This window comes from Lontra canadensis, unplaced genomic scaffold (genome assembly GCF_010015895.1).
Source record: "Lontra canadensis isolate GAN:19392208 unplaced genomic scaffold, GSC_riverotter_1.0 scaffold38, whole genome shotgun sequence".
NCBI classification, from domain to species: Eukaryota; Metazoa; Chordata; class Mammalia; order Carnivora; family Mustelidae; genus Lontra; species Lontra canadensis.
The window spans coordinates 16,556,010-16,572,128 of record NW_022631032.1 but is presented as its reverse complement, the minus strand read 5'-3'; the positions used below and the strand labels follow the sequence as shown (position 1 = coordinate 16,572,128).

Below are 16,119 nucleotides of genomic sequence, written 5' to 3'. Positions count from 1 at the left end.
GAAGTTTTGAGGCTACTCTAAATTCTTTGAGCTTTTGCGCATTAGACTTAAAATCAGTGTGATAAACATTTTCTACTTCTTAATATTACATAGGAATTATAAAGGTAAATGTTGATGCTACTATTTTATTTCAAAATCAACTTTTTAAATGGTCTCTATGTCTAGAATTTTAAGAAGTAATTATCTAGAATTTGTAGTTTTCAATAAATTCCTACATGAAGAATGGTGACAGCACTAGCACTTCTTCGGTGTCCTCAGAGCATGCTTCATGGCTCCTATCAAAAAGAATTCTTTTCCATAAATCCTAGAGGTATGATACCAGCCATGTAGAACAGGATGATAAATTTCTGAAAATTACTAGAGTACCTTTGTGGAAACATTGAGAGTGAGACCTAAATCTGACCCAGAACTAGTAAAAATCACATCGTAAATGATGTGGGACTATGAGCAAAAAGTCAAGAAAGAATTCTTGAGACATTTTCAGTGCAAAAAGGTGCTTTTATTATAGCACAGGGATAGGACCCATGGGCAGAAAGAGCTTCACTTTTACTGTATGAGGCTGGTGGTTATATGGTTAGTGTTCAAGGGGGAGGGGATGAGCAGGGAGTAAAAATTTTCTTCAAATTTTTACTTGTTAAACTACTTTTTCAAGATTTCTCTGGTGCTTATCATTCAGCTTAATATTAATCATCAGTGAGATAAAGAGGCATTTATGAGACCCTTTATAAGAATGTAGCAACCAGTATGTATTTGATCCTTATCAGAACTATGCAGGCTATAGATCAGCCTTCTGGGCTAAAGATGAACATTTTTCTGCTTCTATCCCTGATCATAAAGACTATATCAATTTTAGTTTCTTCAGTGAGTAAGGAATGTGAAGAATTTTAAGAGAATTCACAGGAGGGCTAAAAAGTTGAACAAAGGGATGTAAAATAATATATATGAAGACCAAACTTGAAAGCTTCAGACTTGAGATGATGGGTGAGTAAAGTGTGTAGGTGTTGGGGAGCAGAGGGAGAGAAATGAAAGAGGAGGGGGCTGGTTGGTTGGGAAGTGATTTGTCAATAACTTCCTGCACTTGCACTACTAGTCTGAAAACACCTAAATTAAGCTATGTCAGATGAAGCCTAGATGTGTGGAATGAATCCAACAGTGAGGATAACTGACAAGTTATTTGATACCAGAAAGTCTAGTGTATAGAATCATTCTCATCAGAATTTCTGTAGCACATTACATATAGGCTACATTCAGCGTTCAGATGTGTTTTGTTTGGCCTGTTGAATATTGTTTCTTTTTTAGTCTAAGTTAACTGCCACTATTTAAAAATGGGCAATCTCATAAAAATAGAACTTTTCATTTCTCTTGGGGGAGAAAAACAAACCAAAAGATTTGGTCACATTTGCTAACATATGGGCTGGAGGTGGGTAGCAGCCGCCCCCGCCTTAGTTAGACCCTGTGCTCTTTACTTAGCCATGTGCTGCCACTCTTCACTGTGTCTTCACACAGCTGTTTCACACCTTTCTACTACCTGCCTGTCTTTGCAGACATTTGATTTTAGATCAATTGATTTTAGAACTCTCTGCTAAAATCATGAAGAATCATGGCTATGGCTGCTCACAAAATTCTAGAATGGTAGAAGGAAGGCTGTAACTTTTTACAGTGAAGACCACATGCTTTGGAGGTGAACAGGTCAAGATATAAAGCCAATCTTATTCTTTTTTTTTTTTTTAAAAGATTTTATTTGTTTATTTGACAGGCAGAGATCACCAGTAGGCAGAGAGGCAGGCAGAGAGAGAGAGAGAGGAGGAAGCAGGCTCCCTGTGAAGCAGAGAGCCCGACTCAGGGCTCGATCCCAGGACCCTGAGATCATGACCTGAGCTGAAGGCAGAGGCTTTAACCCACTGAGCCACCCAGGTGCCCCAGCCAATCTTATTCTTAACCAGAAGATTAAATTTATGCAGTTTTCTAATCTGAGCTTCAGTTTTCTTATCTGTAAGATGGATATAATACTTCATAGGATTGTAATAGGGTTAAATAAGATATCTATCTATCTACATGTATAAAATATCAAGATAGATATTATAAAGAATATACAATATATAAATATATATTTATAACTAGATATACATTTATTTGTAAGAGAGTGCCAAATCCTAACTACTAGACCACCAGGGAAGACCTTATAAATTTATCTGTAAATAAATGTATAAAATATAGAATATTATCATATTACCTTATAGATATCATTCATAGCAGTTGAGATTCATCTTATTTGTAAATAATCGAACTTAAAGGAATAATTAAAGGAAGCCTAATAAAACTTTAGTCATCACCCAATAACTGAAATCGGCACTCTTTATGAAGTGGCAGTTTTTCTTTTGCATTTTACTTTTTTTTTTCTTTAAAGATTTTATTTATTTATTTGACAGACAGAGATCACGAGTAGGCAGAGAGGCAGGCAGAGAGAGAGAGAAGGAGGAAGCAGGCCTCCCGCTTAGCAGAGAGCCTGATGCGGGGCTCGATCCCAGGACCCTGAGATCATGACCTGAGCCGAAGGCAGAGGTTTTAACCCACTGAGCCACCCAGGCACCCTGCATTTTACTTTTAAGAGAGAAATCTCTCAAAACAACCTGATCTCAAGCACGTGATTTTAAAACCTTATTCAAGGATCTTTCTTGAGACTGTAGCAATTCTGTTGGCATCTCTTCTTTTTTATCTCTATGGTTTTTATCTCTATGGTTTTCCAAAAGCAACTGATGCTCAGAATGTTGACCTTTTAGCTATATAAGATAGCACCTCATTAATGATTATGTTTAAAACATGTACAGAGGCAGGAAACTAAACTCTTACTTTTTTAGATTCTTTCCCCAGAATGTTGACAGTTGAATCTTCAGTTTGTGAGCAAAGCACATTAATTAGTACCACCCATTCACCGAGCAATTTGATTAGTTAAGATTTTAAATTGTGCTTTACACACTAGGCCATAAACATAGGGAATTGGTTACTGTCAGAGATGGGTAGAAAATAATACTTTTTCTTTTTTAAGATTTTATTTATTTATTTGTCAGAGAAAGAGAGCACAAAGCAGGGGGAGCGGCAAGTGGAGAGGGAGAAGCAGACTCCCTACTAAGCAGGCAGCCTGATGTAGGACTCGATCCCAGAATCCTGGGATCATGACTTGAGCTGAAGGCAGACACTTAACTGACTGAGCCACCCAGGAATCCAGAAAATAATACTTTCTAAAAAGATATCTATAATGTTTTGAATGCTGTTCCCTTAATAGACCAGAGAAGATCTGACTCTATTGTTTTGCAGACATTCCCTTAATATTTTAAGATTATAAGGAAAGTATATCATAATTTCATATACCAGACTATCTCTTGGTATCCCTGGTTAAAGAGTGATACCGTGAGTCTGAGATGGCCCATAGACACTTTTTAATAGCCTATGTGAAATCTAGGTTTATGTAATAGGCACTTTTAGATTTAATGAAAGATCTTGACAAGAAGGAATGGCTGTTCTTTTCCATCAGAGCGTAGCAATTTATCATTATGCCACTTGGGGGCATCACTCCACCATTGACATTTTTCATATACTGTGAATTTGTGTATTTTAATTACAATGCAAATACCATATTCTTTTATATTTTTATTGACTTTCTGCATTAGCTATGGAATTAGAAAAAAGCTACAAATGTGACCTTTGATTAATGTGTGTTTTGAGAGAGCATTCTTTTTGGCATAAAGATCTGTCATTCCTTTTTTAATTATCACAGTAGAATAAAATTGAACTTAAAATGAGTCTTGAATGGCATAAAGGTTTTTCTTTTATTCTGCATCATGAAATTTATAAAACAATATTTGAGAATATTTTCTTTCATAATTATAGAAATTCTGGTCTAATGAATGTGAGGATATGATAATGTTAACTCACATTTGTAAATATTGTTCTAATCCTACTTCATAAATTTATATTTTTGTTAAGCTGTCAGACTTTTTTTTTTAAACAGACCCACATATTTGGATGAGCTAAAAAGTTCTTTGGCCCTTAGCATAGTGCTTGTAACTTAATAGAAAAGAGATGTTAAGGAAGTAGGCTTACCCTAAGATACATGATTAAACTTTTACACGATTACTTATACATGATCAATTATGGCCATGTTGCAATGAATTTCAACATTGATCTTATCAGCAAAGAATTCTGGTTATAATGGTGTTTTAAATTTCATCAACTTAAAATACAGTGACATTATTATTTAGAGTTGTTTTTGTGCTAGTCTTTTTGTCAACTCCTAAGTATATATGTATTAAAGCTTTGCTTTGTACTAAGCACCAGTGAGGAGACTGAAGCAATAGCACCGAAGGCTTGGCCTCAGGAGCTTCCAGTGTAGAGGAAAGATGCAATTAACATACATAAAAAAACTAGTAAACAGTATAATGTTTAAACATCTGTGTGGCGGGTTGCTCTCAGAGATGTTGGCCACTGAAGATCCCTTCCTAGCTACCTATGGTCTTTATTTTACTAGTTTCTGTGCATTATCAAGAGTTTTCATTTTTTTCCTCCTTGGTCCTGTCCATGTAAATATCCAAATATTTCCTTCTTTAATTGTGTACCTACACATTGGCCTTTGCCTAAGTATGTCAACATGGTTATTGTGGAAATACTTTCTCTCTCCACAGAGCATTTCTTCTCAGTATCAAATGTCTACAGCAGACAAGGACTGGAGTTAAATTGGAAGATTTACCAAGTCCTTAGAGAAATGTCCTCAAACCCGGGCCCTTGCCTCCTGGGAGAGCTTTTGGGTCTGTAGCAGAGCAGATTTATAGAAGTCCTAACAGAATATTTCCCACCCAGCTACAGAAACAGAATAGAGGAGACAAGGCTAAGAATTGCTGGTAGAATTAGTTACACTGATAGCAGAGGGGAGAGGTCCTTAGACCCTAAGAGTGTGGGAGGTGAAAAGTTATAAGGGGTAACAACAATAATAAAAATAAATAAAAACCCACAATAGTCTGGGTCCATTATTGTCAGATAGCTCTCTTAAGTCCAGTCTCTCCTGAGAGCATCTTAGACTTATGGCCCAGTTCTAGAATGTTCTATTGAGATACAGTTGTCAATGGGGCTGGGGCCAAGGGGGTCAGGATCTTTGAAGGACAGAACCATCATTAAAGCACCACACTAGGATCCAGTCTTCAGTTTTTCCTCTTAATATACCTAGAGATGGTCAGTATTGGTAGGGGCTCATGTTAACTAAATTCAGACAAGACAGATCTGTAAATCATGATGCTATTTTTTTTTTTTTAAGGATTTTATATATTTGACAGACAGAGAGAGCACAAGCTGGGGGAGCAGCAGGCAGGGGGAGAGGGAGAAGCAGTCTTCCCCGCTGAGCAGGAAGCCTGATTCGGGGCTCGATCCCAAAATACTGGGATTATGACTTGAGCTAAAGGCAGGCACTTAACCTACTGAGCCACCCAGGTGCCCATGATGCCACTTTTTAATTCAGGGCCAAGAATGAATAGTATCTCTTTTCACGTGCCCTTCCATCATTTTCTGACTTGAGTTCTGGAGAAGCTGAGTATCTATCCAATCAGAGGTGAAAATATAACCAAAACGAAGTAAGGGGAATAATTAGACTATTTGCTTAAGCCAAATAGAGGATCTCTTCCTCATGACAGGGAACATTGTTCCAAAATGACCATTTTTCTCAGAACTGTCAGACCCAAGGTGTATCTCTGGAATAGCTCTGGGATGCACATACATCTAGTTATCTTTACAGTACCTCCTTTCCTATAATGAAAGTCATGTGCATACATTTTATAAAAGTGCAAGTGTGCATAAAGTGGGAAAATAATCTATAATCCTGCCACCCAACTTCTGGTCTCTCTCTGTGTTGACAAATATTTATTCACTCCTTCTAAGGAAACATATGGCATGGTCACTATGGCTCCCTCTGAGATGAGACTGAAGGAGACTTACTTTTCACTCTGTGTACGTTTGAAATTTTGTGCCATGTGTAAGATTAAAAAAAACAAACACCCACAGTGTAAATAAAACTAAAAACAAAAAACCCTCCACATGTTCATTCAACAACCATTGATCAGTATTTGCTGATCACCTGCTCTTCAAGGAGTCAGGTGGTTTTCAACCTTGGCCAAAGAATGGAATCATAGTATTTTAAAAAATACACGTTCAAGTCATACCCCAGTACATTGTTTTAGTTGGGCCACACCATAGGCATCTGGATTTTTGAGAGCCTCCAGGTGATTTGAATGTGCAGCTACACTTTGGAATGTCTGGTCTAGTGGAAGGGAAGAACACTAATTGTATAATCATAAGAGTAAAAGTGATTATAAGCTGCCATATCCATTGTAAAAGGAAAGTCTTGGTTGCTGCGAAGTGTGATAAACACATAGAAGCTGGCAGCATGGTGCTGGACGAGGCACGGCTTCCTGAGAATGTGTCGTTTCTGCTGAGACCTGAAGGATGATTAAGAACGAGCCCATGGTTTTCTCACTTTATTAGGCATCAGAATTGCCTAGAGGGCTGTTAAAATGCAGATTGCGGGGCTCCACTCCCAGAGCTTCTGATTTAGCAAGTCTAGGTGGGCTTGAGAATTTTCATCTCTACCAGCTGTTGCTGCTGGGCTGCAGACTATACTTTGAGGATCACTGAACTAGAAAAAAGGGTGGGAGGATAGTTCCATTCAGTGTATGTATAATTTTCCATCTTTTTTCTTTTTAAGCACTAAAATATAGATATTTTCCCAGGTTACTAAGTACTCTTAAAAGTGTCATTTTTAAATCCTCACATAGGGGCGCTTGGGTGGCTCAATTGGTTGAGCAACTGCCTTTGGCTCAGGTCATGATCCTGGACTTCCAGGGTGGAGTCCCACATCGGGCTCCCAGCTCCTTGGGGAGTCTGCTTCTCCCTCTGACCTTCTCTCTCACGCTCTCTCTCACTCATTCTCCCTCAAATAAATAAATAAAATCTTTAAAAAAAAAATCCTCACATAATAGTCCATTGTATGGCATTGATATCAGTTAGTTCCCTCTTGTTGGATATGATTCTGGTAACCTTTTTGAAGTAGAAGTAAAAAAAGTATTGTACCTTTCAGCATGCTCAGAGATTTAACATAACGATTTTTCCAGCATATCCTTTCTGACAGTGGTATAACCCTGGAAAACTAATGAAGAACCAAGCTTCAATCACTGAGAAATGGTGGGCATTCTGTGCCATTCCACTGAGGCATATTTAGGCCAGTTATGAATTATGGCCACATTTGCTGGTATGCTCAGTTGTAATTAGAAAAAAAGGACTTCATCCATTTTCAAATTTATTTTTGACATAGTGAGTAGAGAAATCAGTTTTCATATTGTGTGGAATGAACTTGAAAAGACTGCCTTCCTTCCCTTTTTTTTTTTTTTTTATTAACATATAATGTAGTATTTGCCCCAGGGGTACAGGTCTGTGATTCATCAGTCTTACACAATTTACAGCACTCACCATAACACATACCCTCCCCAATGTCCATCACCCAGCCCCTATCCCTACCCTCCAATTCCCAACAACCCTCTGTTTCATGAGATTAAGAGTCTCTTACGGTTTGTCTCCCTCTCTGGTTTCATCTTCCTCCATTTTTCCTTCCCTTCCCTTATGATTCTCTGTCTTGTTTCTCAAATTCCTCATATCAGTGAGATCATATGATAATTGTCTTTCCCTGATTGACTTCTTTCACTTCACATAATACCCTCTAGTTCCAGCCACCTTGTTGCAAATGGCAAGATTTCAGTTTTTTTAATGGGTGCATAGTATTCCATTGTATATATACATATGTGTGTGTGTATATACTACATCTTCTTTGTCCATTCATCTGTTTATAGACATGTAGGCTCTTTCCATAGTTTGGCTATTGTGGATGTTGCTGCTATAAACATTGGGGTGCACATGCCCCTTCAGATCTCTACATTTGTATCTTTGCGGTAAATACCCAGTAGTGCAATTGCTGGTTCGTAAGGTAGCTATTTTCAACTTTTTGAGGCACCTCAATTCTGTTTTCCAGAGTAAAAGCCTTCCTTTCTGTGTATAAGTTTTCACTGTTTATAAAAAGGGACATTTTTCCTCTTAGCAAATTAATAAATTGATTATAGAAGCCTGAAAGTGTCAAAAAATAATTAAAAATGAGTAGTAGTTCTTACCAGAATGTGTAGATTTTTATAATATTTGGAACAAGCTTCCAGTGCCTCAGAATGTGAGAGTAATTTTCTGCTATTTAATAGCTGGTAAGCATTCAGCAAAGCTAGTGCTTATATATTGTACCTACTGACACCTATTTATGGATTCTGTCTGATCTAATCATTTTAACATATCCCTCCTTTCAGTTTTGACTCATTCTAAACAAAACATTAATGGATTTAATGAGTCCAACTTTGAGCTTATTTTATGTACTCTTATTAAAGCTATTATTTCTATATTATGACCAGGTATTCTCCCCAGTGGGTATCTGTGATGGGAGGACCAGTTATTGAATAGGCTGAGTTAGTTTAATAGGATTCAGTGGTTATGTGGTGGAATTATGAAAACAATTGGGAGGAAGCTAATGATTTCTTTCTGTTTTGCCCTGCCAGAAAACAGTTTTCATTGTAGTGATCAGTTCTTTCTCCTTTAAAATCTTTGATCTTTTGAGAGAGATTATAATATGAAAGCGTATTAAAATTTCTTTTAAAACAGCTCATGTTCTGGAGGATCATGTGCATCAGTTCCTGTTAGGTAAATGTGGGAAGGGTTATTTTGAACTTGGACTTCACTTTGGGCTTCACCACCAGTTCTCTGTCTGTAATAAAGTCAAGCCCCTGAGCTTCTGGCCATCTTACAACATTTAAGGTTCAGGAAATAGAAAGGAAAAAGAATAAAATGCAAGGGTGCACAGTTACTTTGACTTCCTCAGTCATGGTAATGAAGTCGACATTTTGGGGTAAATGATTTACATTTTCCTGAAGCTGCTTTGTTGCATGTATTAGCATAAAAGAAGCCATGTGCTTCTTTTCTGGTTTTTAATATTTACCATGAGACATGACTAATAAATAAAATATTTTAGGATGAGTAGGATGTAGGGAAACCCTCAGTTTTCATTTTGGCTTGGGCAAAAGCCTGCTTTGAAGACTGAATCACCAAGAAGCATTTAGAAAGAAGAAAAACAGCTCACAAAAAGCCTTTTTTAAAAATGCTTTTTTCTTGCATTGCTATTATTTGAAAGAAAATAAAAGCGAATTATTGAAAATACCACAGATTTTTTTTTTAAGATTTTATTTATTTATTTGACAGAGAGAGAGAGATCACAAGTAGGAAGAGAGGCAGGTGCGGAGGTTGGGGGGAAGCAGGCTCCCCGCGGAGCAGAGAGCCTGATACAGGGGTCAATCCCAGGACCCTGGGACCATGACCAGAGCTGAAGGCAGAGGCTTAACCCACTGAGCCACCCAGGCACCCCACAGATAGATTATTGACAGGAAAAGAGTGTAAGCAAATATGGTATATTTCTTAGATTTTTAGACTGTTTATAAATTCTTTGCTTATTCCATTCTGTTCTTCTGATGTACTGTTTTGTTGGATTTGTGAGCAGGGAAGCTAATGGTTTTGCCAATACTGAGTAATGCCCTTGGAAATAAGGAATTTTACTCATTTAAATGGATGAGATGGGGGCATATATAAGTTATTTTGATAAATAATAATTTAAAAATGTAACTGGATATGCTGGTACCTTTACACTGTCATTGTTGACTACCACAAATTTTTAAAATATAAGATTTGTGTAAGCCTATTATTTTAAATTTTATTTTGTCTCATTTATTCAATAAGTGAAATTTTTAAAAAGATTTTATTTATTTATCAGAGAGAGAGATAGAAAGGGAGGGAGCATACAAGCAGGGGGAACAGCAGGCAAAGGGAGAAGCAGGCTCCCTGCTGGCAAGGAGCCTGATGAGGGACTTGATCCCAGGATCCTGGGATCATGACCTGAACTGAAGGCAGATGCTTAACTGACCGAGCCACCCAGGTATCCCCAATAAGTAAAATATTTTAAAGATGAGTGAATAATATGCAAGAACAAAACTTTATGTGTACAGTATAGTTCAAACCCGCCCCCCGCCCAATCAAAAGGGACATTTTTTCAAGGAGATGAGCTGATTTTTAATGGATTCCAGAAGAACCTCGGTAACCAAATCCAGGGTTTTTAATGGTTGCTATCAGAATATTTTTCAATATTTAATCTCTAACTTTAATTTCTTGACCCAAAGCAAGCATGATAACCTTAAATATAATCTGTAACTAGCCCTTCTTGGTTTTGGTTCTTTTCAAGCAGCCTTCTTATGAGACTTTTTCTCCAATAGTTTTTGGTGAGTCAAGCTGCCCAGCTCTCTGCCTGACGCACAGCAGGTGATTCCTCTGTATTTGTCACTTACTGAAACAAGATCAGCTGAGGGAAGCTTCTTTTCTAGTTTTTCCCTTTCTGAACTGATCTGTTCCTTTTTTGATACATGCATTGACTTGTGGGCAATTTTGGTTAGCACCCACCCTTATAACTATTTTGAACTGAAAATCCGCATTGTGATTATCATCCACCTTTAAAGAACTTGGAATGAGATACTTCTATAATGCAAACATCAAAGAAATGAGAGAGTGGAAAGCTCTCAGGTTAAAATTAGTTTCTGGGTCTCTTTATTACTCTTGAGCCAATTTTCCTGGGGAAAAAAGTTGAGTTGCCATTACATCCATTTCTAAGTAGTCAATTTAGAGTGATGTACATGACTTTAAAGTCAACAGGGGAGAAACACAACCCTTATGTTACTAGTAGTTTCTTGGCCAGTTACTTCTAAGCTTAGTTTTTGGAACTAATGATTTGTAATGATTTGGAACTAGTGATTTATAAGTTTATATTTATATGGGAAATAGACACAGTTGACACTACAAAGTTCTAAAAGTTAGTTTGTATGCTATACTAATTATGTATTGTATAAATAATTTCATGTAATATTAAAAATAAGCAGTTAATGTTATATGACATTCATTGCTTTAAAATACCATGCAATTGAATTTCTATTCCATAGGTTAATAAGAACATAATCCCTTTTTATTTCTCAGCTGCTTTCATGGCCCCTATTACCTGATACTTATAAGTATGAATGAACAGTTATGAAATCTTTGACATGTTGTAGGACATACTTGGTACAGCAGTGCTTTTATTTAGTAATTATGTGAAAACCCACCTGAAGTTTTAGTTATTGAAAAAGCAAACTCTGGGCACGAGGAAACTTTGGGGGATGATGGCATGCTCATTATCATGATTGTGGTGATGGTTTCATGGTCATATCCATATGTCAGAATTTATCAAATTATATATATTAATATGTATAGTATACTATATATCAATTTTACCTTAATAAATGTGTTTAAAATATAAAACCTGGACAATGATATATGAAAGCCTCTCAGATTATTAAACTGGTTGATTTTGCAGTTGCTAGTCATAATCATCATGAAATTTGATAGTTTAAGCTGAATGTTGCTTTCTAATCTTTGGGTTCAGACCAGTCAATCTTCTAGTTTTTTGTTCAGAGGAAAATGATAGGCCTTGCTTTTCATGACCTTTATTGAGCAAGCGAGGAAGGAAATTTAAATTGTATGTTGATCCTCTTGTCATGTGTTCTAGGTTTCCAAATTTCTAAGAGTAGAAAATTTATAATATTGAAGCTTTGATTAGAATGTGTCTGGGTGTTATATGCACCTGATGAATCACTAAATTCTACCCCTGAAACTTGAGCAATATGTATTACCTAATAATTACCTAATAATACTTAAATAGAATTTAAATAAAAAATTTTAGAAAAAAGAATGTGTTTGGGTGTCAGCTTCCTCAACTTCTCCCATAAATGGTGGACACTCAGCATTTTCATTAAAGCTTGATTGACATTTCCACTTTTCTATTAGTTTTAATTTGGAGAAACCCTTAAAAACCTAGTTAGGTTCTTTGCCTTCCATTAGGGAAAATTGGAGGAAGATTTTTGGTCTAGTAGCTCTCTGTTGCCTCAGTCCCTTCTCTCCCATCTCAGTGGCCTTGCACAAATGGAGATACTGTGGATTTGGGGGCAAGATCAGCCAGTCTACTTTTTACAAAATTAGATTTGCCATTTGTTGATCAGCTGCCTTTTTTTTCTTTTTAAGATTTTATTTATTTGACAGAGATCACAATTAGGCAGAGGCAGGCGGGGGGGTGGGGGTGGGTGGGGAGCAGGCTCCCTGCTGAGCACAGAGGCCTACACAGGGCTTGATCCCAGAACCCCGGGATCACGACCTGAGCCGAAGGCAGAGGCTTAACCCTCTGAGCCACCCAGGCGCCCCTGATCAGCTGCTTTTAATTCATGTTCTCTTTCAAAGACATTTCAGTACAATGATTATTGAGCTCTAATGAGAAGGTTTATTATTTTTAGCTGTAAGAAGAATCAATGACAGATATGATTTGCAAGTCTGTTTAACAATACTTAGGAAAGTAAAGCATTTGGATATTTGATATGGATGAGACTTGACATGTATCTGTAGGTGACTTTTAGCAAGCCTTACTATCTTTAAAGAAGTTGAGTTTTGAGCTCATAAGGGTGAATTACATTCAGAAGTTTTTGAAAACAGAAAAGCAGATAATTTCCTCAAGGTAAAATTTATATTGGCATTATTTTGCTGGCATAATCATAAAAACTCTGTGTTTGTATGGATATACAGACATACACACGAAAAATATATATTTACACACACAAGTGTGTGCGTGTGTGTGTGTGTTTAGACATACATTCTTGATTTTACAGCTTTTTGGTTCAACAGTAGTTTCAGCAGCAAAGGTTGTACTCAGCTGATAACAAATATCCTTCTTTGTTGGATGAAGAAGTCAGGGCTCACTCAGTATTTCATAACCCCACTTAGACACTAGAGTATCCTCTGGGGATTTCTACTTTATAAAAATTCAGAAGGCATTAATATGGCCCCTCGTTGAAAAGCCCACACTGAGAAGCACTAACTATACCCATGCCTCTGCAGCGTTGGGTAATTGTGGGGTGTCCCCTCGGCAGCTGCCACTGGCTTGTGTTATGCCATTAGCTAGACTCACTCCAGGATTCCTTGGAAACTGTGTGCCTGCCTGAATAATTTATTACCCAGTGATCAATTATTCATTACTCATTATTACAACTGCAATAAAACCTAAGACCTAAGGTAGAATCATTCTGCCACTTATGAATATCCAGCAGATCATCTGGAGATTGCAGTAGAGTTTGAAGTCCACATGCTCGCCACTGCCTGTTTGTTTCTCTGGAGGGATTCCAGAGAGAATAGCCTTCTGAAATGGAATCAGAACCAATGAAATCAATAACAGATGACTCCCTGCTGCTTGTATTGGTTCATCTAGTCACACTGTTTATCTTTTTAATTCTGGCCTTATTTACACCTAGAAATAAAATTTCAGTTTAAAAGAATTTTGGAGACATTTATGGCACTGTTGGTTTATTAAACCACTTTGAGGAAGTAAACAAGGATACAAAACTTGTCCTCAGAATATTTTCGGGTATAAAATGCAGGTACCTATAGTATGTTTTATTGACATTAGTCATACGGCATTTGCTTGTTCCATTAGAGTTATATTTGTGTTGTATTTTATTTGTTGGACCATATCTTTCATATAAATAAATGGCACATTTTTCACATATATAGAAAGCATTTTAATCAAAGTACTATGAAAGTATAACCAAAAGAAGCCTAATTGTAATTTTTTTTATTCAAGAAGTATAATAGGAAATTTTTGGCTTAAGCTAGATGGGCTATTCCTATTTTTTAAATCATCACCAAGCTTTTAAAAATGCATTGAGAATACTTGGGAGAGTTTGAAATTCCACTTACTTTGGGCTGTAAAGCAGAGGTTTGCCCTTGGGGTTTACTTTGCCCTTGAACACTCTGGCATGGAAGAATGGAAAAAATCTGAATAGAAATAAATAGAAAATAATAGAAAAAAATAGAAATCTGTGACACCTCACACTTGGGGTTGCCATTTTAGTTTTGTGCCATTTTCTGTATGGTCACTTCTAAAAGTAAGTTAGTACTGATTTTGTGCATCAGAGTTCTAACTCCAGCTTATAGATGAAAGTCCCAAACTGTTAAGCAAGCATTTTTTAGTAGAGGTTCCAGATTTTTTAATGTGTTGTTGTTGGGCCTTCAAATGGAATGAAGGCTATATGTTCAAGCAAGTCTTAAATGGCCTAAACCTGTGTCTTTCACACTAAACCACGTATATATGATTTCCCAGATGATCCACCAAGCAGGAATTTAAATATGGATATACTTTAACTAGTCTAAAAATGTATGGATATTTAAAAAAAATTTTAGGTCATATGTGAATATGTCACAGAGTGAAAATTTACATGATTTTTAAATGTTTAATATAATTTAACTAGGTTACACATTCATATGGCTCAAAAAATATCAAAAAGTATACTGTTCAAAGTCTCTTCTCATCCCTGTCCTCCTTTTTCTGAGTTCCATCTTCTTCCCCAAAAAGTATCCACTGTTAAGAATTTCCTGTGGATTTTTCCAGAGTTGCCATATGCATTTTAAGCAACTCTGGAATTCTTATTTTTGTCCCTTTCTGATAAAAACTCACATTTTACACAGTTCTATTTCATGCTTTTCTTCATATGCCAGAGTATCTTGGAGCTTTTCCCATGTTAATATTAGAGAATGTTCCCATTCTTTGTTTTAACAGCTGTATAGTCTATTCCACTATATGGCTCTACTTTAGTGTATTCACTTTCCTGTTGATATACACTTGGGTTGTTGTTATTTTTTTTTTTTTTAAAGATTTTATTTATTTATTTGACAGAGAGAGATCACAAAGCAGGCAGAGAGGCAGGCAGAGAGAGAGGAGGAAGCAGGCTCCCTGCTGAGCAGAGAGCCCGATGCGGAGCTCGATCCCAGGACCCTGAGATCATGACCCGAGCCGAAGGCAGCGGCTTAACCCACTGAGCCACCCAGGCGCCCCTGGGTTGTTGTTATTAAAAACCCTGCTGCAGTGAATAATCCAGAACATTTGTCATTTCACAAACATGGCACTATTTGTTGAATGAATTTTAAAAACAAAGCATGAGATTTCAGAGACATGTCCTGCATTTGGCAGACCCATCTCAGGGGTCTGAGTTCATCCTTCTTTGCTATTAGAGGTATCTTGCTGGAGAAGTTTGAGAGGCACCACTGGAATCTTGTTATTGAGGTCTAGTGATAGGATGATTTTTCACTTTCTGAAATAACTTTGCTGTGAAGTGATAGTGACAACAATGTTACTTTGTCATTCTGTGATTCCTGGAAGTGATGTAAGAAAATATGTGTAAATCTGGTGGCACATTATTTATAAGCAAACATCATGTAAAATTATCTAGTTTATTTGTAGGCAATTTGATATAATGAAACGTTGATAGCTATGAAGCACCAAATGCCGGTACCTATGAAAATGTTAATAGGTGTTCTGTATAAAAAGGAGAGATCCATGATTAAGCAAGTTTAGAAAACACTTGGTTCCACAAAGTGAAGCCAGGTTTTTTTGTTTGTTTGTTTGTTTGTTTGTTTTTAACTGAGGGACTCTTCACAGACTTAAATCTGCTGGCATAAATTACGACTCTTCAAGAGCTTTTCCAAAACTTGTTCAACCACTGAACTCCCTTTTTTTCCAGGCCACTCTTACTAGCCCTAGTGTAGCCAGGAGCCCAACTTAGGAAATACTACCCATGTTGGACACCGTGGTGCATGTTGAAGTTAATGGTCCTAAGCATATGTGGTATTTAAATTTACAAAAGATTGAGTAGGGGCAGTATAAAGGAAAGTCACTATTTTGAAACTGACCGTCATGAACAGCAGATGGTGGTAATGTAACATGCAGACGAACTATTCATACATGGCAGTGTTTCCAATGACAGTATTAATTCAGGGTTCATAATGTCATCCTCACTTAATTACAGTCTACCAATATTTTAATTTCACTGGTTAAATGAATAAAATGCTAAAAACATGTCATTAATATGCTTCTAATTTCTTCCT

General features: G+C 36.8%; 1 protein-coding gene across 5 annotated transcripts in view; it reads left to right on the top strand.

Annotated features, from left to right (window-relative positions):
• NEK11 (NIMA related kinase 11) overlaps positions 1 to 16,119 on the top strand; it is a 241,161-nt gene that overhangs the window by 3,782 nt on the left and 221,260 nt on the right. The gene's annotated exons all lie outside the window — the stretch shown is intronic.